The sequence below is a fragment of the Tamandua tetradactyla genome, chromosome 20 (genome assembly GCF_023851605.1).
Source record: "Tamandua tetradactyla isolate mTamTet1 chromosome 20, mTamTet1.pri, whole genome shotgun sequence".
Taxonomy (NCBI): Eukaryota; Metazoa; Chordata; class Mammalia; order Pilosa; family Myrmecophagidae; genus Tamandua; species Tamandua tetradactyla.
In genome coordinates this window covers 18,431,141-18,434,882 of record NC_135346.1, presented here as the reverse complement: position 1 = coordinate 18,434,882, position 3,742 = coordinate 18,431,141, and the positions used below count along the sequence as shown (strand labels likewise).

The 3,742-nt window shown below is 46.0% G+C and overlaps 1 pseudogene; it reads right to left on the bottom strand.

The window, feature by feature from the left end:
- Positions 1–312: 312 nt before the first annotated feature.
- On the bottom strand, positions 313–1,253 carry LOC143664708 (eukaryotic translation initiation factor 1 pseudogene; annotated as a pseudogene).
- Positions 1,254–3,742: the final 2,489 nt, after the last annotated feature.

Sequence of the window (3,742 nt, the reverse complement as noted above, 5' to 3'; positions counted from 1 at the left end):
TTCCTGGTGCTGGGCAGTGTCTTCTGACTTCCCTGTCCTCCAAGTCTCTTTAGATTTGAGGGATGGAGAAGATGTCCTGTGTCTCCATGACTGAGGCCAAGGAGATCAGGGTGAGCTTGCTTTCTTTCTTTTTTTTCATGGCTCTTTTCAGTTTATTGTATGAAGGAGTTGCACTAGTCCAGATTAAAAGCAGACCCCAGATGATTACATTATACAAGCTGTGATGTTTTTAAACCTGTGACAACGGACAGAAGGGAAATTTCTACTTATTGCAAGAAAATCTTTACTCAAGTTTCTGTAAGCCACGAGCCCTTAAAACCCATGAGCCTTCAGCTGGTCATCCTCAGCCAGTCCAATCCCTACAAGCCACTGGCATACGTTCTTGTGCTCGTCACCCTGTAGCTGAATCACTTCTCCATATTTTGGATGCCCAATTACAGCACCATTGCAGGCAAATTTCTTCTACACGCCTTCACAAGTTTCTTTTTATCATAGTCACCAGCGATCCCCGGACAGTGGGAAGGGTCTTCCTGCCAATTCTCTGTTGGATTCTTATATGGACGTAATTCTCAGTCCCAGCAGGAAGCAGGTCACAGCCCTTACTTGCATCAGCAAAGGGGTGGAAAGAGTGGAGGTTGTGGCTAGCAGACACGATTCCTTTTCCACGGGGGAAAGGCCTGTGGAAATCGGTGGTGGGAGAGGGCGGCGGTGGGAAGGCTGCTGAGTCTTTGGCACTGGCTCAGCCAGGGGCTGCTTTCTGAAATGTGGTCTGGGCAGGTCCTCCCTACTGCAAAAGGCTTCCTGCTTGTTACAGGATAAAATCTAAACAGTTTAGCCTGTGGGAAAGAGTAGCACAGGGCCTTTTGGAATCTGTTCTTTCCCACCAGCCTGGAGCACACCTTCCTCAGATCTTCTCATGGTGGCGTCTTCTCATCATTTTGGTCTTGGCTCAAATGTCGTCTACTCAAACATGGCTTCCCTAGCCACCAATCTAAGGTAGCTGGCTAGTCATTCTCTATCCCATAATCTATTTTAAGCAGGTGTCACTATACAAAATCGTGTTTTATTTCTCTGCTTGCTTATTGTCTATCTTTTCCCTCTGGAATGCAGCCTCACATTAGGGACTTGTCTTTCTTGCTCACTTCTTTATCCCCAGTGCCTAGAAGCACAATGTCTGGCACACAGTAGTGCTGAATGTATGAAAGAATGAATGAATAGCCCTGGCCTATGTTTTCCGCCTCATCTCACTCCATGCCTGCTCTCCCTCCCTAAGCTATGGATTTAGGAGGTCTATGGAGGTCTTTAGACCTGCCTTGCCCATTGAGGCTCCTAATTCCTTCAGCCTGGAATGTCTCCTGTCCCAGTCACCATCATTCCTGCTCACACTTATTCTCCTTTTTCTTCCAGATTCTGAAATCCTCCAGTTGGTCAACCCTGGCACAAACCTCTATTAAGGCTCATCTCACTGTGTGGCAGACGCATTAACCTGCCGCCTACCTACCTGTCTGTGAGCCCCTGAAGGAACGCACCATTCACCTCCCGTGACGGTTTGAAGCTTTAGGTATCCCAAGAAAGATCAGGTTCTTGAAGCTAGTCCATTCCTGTGGGTGTGGACCCATGGGGAGGAGGGTCTTAACATACATCGAGATGTAATCCACTTCATTCAAGGTGGGTTTTAATCCTCTCACTGGAGTCCTTTATAAGAAGATAAGAGACAGAAAAAAGACAAAGAAGCTAAAAGAGAGAAAAGCCAGAGAAACTGAGAGACAAGGACACACACAGAAACTCAGAGAGGAAGCCACTGAAGCCAGAAGCTGGAAGCAATGAAACCCGGGAGAGTAGGGAGAGAGCAGACATGGCCATAGTCCAGGTCAGATGACAGAGGAGCTGAGGATCATCAGTAGTCAGTCTTCAGGGAGAAGGTATCGCACTGTTGATGCCTTGATTTGGACATTTTCATGGCCTCAGAACTATAAACTTGTGAGCTAATAAAACCCCATTGTAAAAACCAACCCATTTCTGGTATATCACATTTCATTAGCTTTAGCAAGCAAAACACCTCCTTATCCCTAGCACCCAGCATAGTAATCAGCACACAGTAGGTACTTCCCTAATGTTTCTGATTGACCAGATAGCAAGATATGGTTCAGAGGAACATGAATTAGGAAATCAAGGTGGTTTTTATAACAGTAGCAGGAGGGGCTATCATAAATCTCAACCTACAGCAGAGAGGCAACCCCTTCTTATTGACCACACCAGGAGAATAACCCCATATGAAATTCCAGTAAATAAATGCAGAAGGGGGTGGACATGGCCCAAAAGACTCTGCTTCTCCCCATTCATGCACTCCCAACTGGGTGAAAGCCAGTAATTCACTAGTGAGAGGTGCGGAAGTGGTTTCACTATCCATGTAGGCAGGATCGATGAAAAAGCCCCAGGAGAAGTGCCAGCCAAAGTTGCACAGCACTTCCCACTTCTCCAGGCACTTCCTCAAAACCTCACTGAGGGCTGAGGGGAAGGAAAGTAGTTTTCATCCTATCAGTGAGTCTCAGAGAGGTCCAGCAGCCTGCCCAAGGTGATGCCACCAGGAGCAAGTGGCAGTATAGCTGTTCCCTATTCGGTGCCTTTATTTGGGCACCAATAAATTTGCCTTTAACATGCTCACCAAAGTTTTAGTTGCTATGCTCCTAGAAGTCTGTTTAGTTATTGTTGTCTGAAATACCGAACAGCAAAATGTACAATTAGTTGCTTTTAATAAAGGCCTTTTGGACGATGCTGCTGCTGATGTTGCTGAAGGCGACGGCAATTTGATGATGAGGATGGTGAGAAAGATGGAGGAGAGGAAGAAGAAGAGGAAGAGGAAGAAGCTATCCTTAAAGAGAAGGGCCAGGAGGGAATTGCTTTTTCAGTGCAGTTGGCTCAACAAGGAGTACAGCCGGAAAGTGACATAGAAAAAATATGAAAGCCCAGCCTTTCCCTGAATAGACCTGAATTATTTACCAGCACCAGCAGCAACACTGCCCAGTCTCAAAATTTCCCAGAGAAGGCTGTAAGTCAGCAGTCAATAAGAATTGTTTTTAAATATTTTGATATTAGCTTGTTTTTTGTTTGTTTTTTTAAACATGGGCAGGCACCAGGAATTGAACCCGGGTCTCCAGCATGGCAGGCGAGAACTCTGCCTGCTGAGCCACCATGGCCCCTCCATTAACATGTTTTTGATTGGCAGCAGTTGACATTGTTTGCTTGCATCCTATAATTCTTGTTGGCCAAGCTCTATTTCAGCATATAGTTATAAATAAAATGATTTAATGAGATAATATCAAAAGGGCTCTAAGGATGCTGACAGGCACCACCATCTCATTAAATGTGAATATCTTTACAATGTAACTTGGTTTTTTGGGGGAGAAAATGAGGTAGACAATCACGGTGTGGTATTTTTAGGTACGTAGGTGAGGCAGGCACCCACACATGCCATCATATCCTTCCAAAAAATAGAGACAGCACCTCACTTCTCCCTGGCATGGAGGGGATGAAGCTGAAATGGCCTGGCAGTATTTCCTGAGAGTCACTCTCTTTGAAAGTCAGCAAGCCCCCTACCCCCACATCCAACTTCGATGCTTGGTAAAGCAGCTGCCAGCAAGCCGCATGAGGAGTTGAGTCTCATCTCTATGGGTAGTGAGGCCTTGGTGCTGAGATGGATAGGAACATACTCAGTCCTGGGAGCTGAGACAAGTAGCCCCAA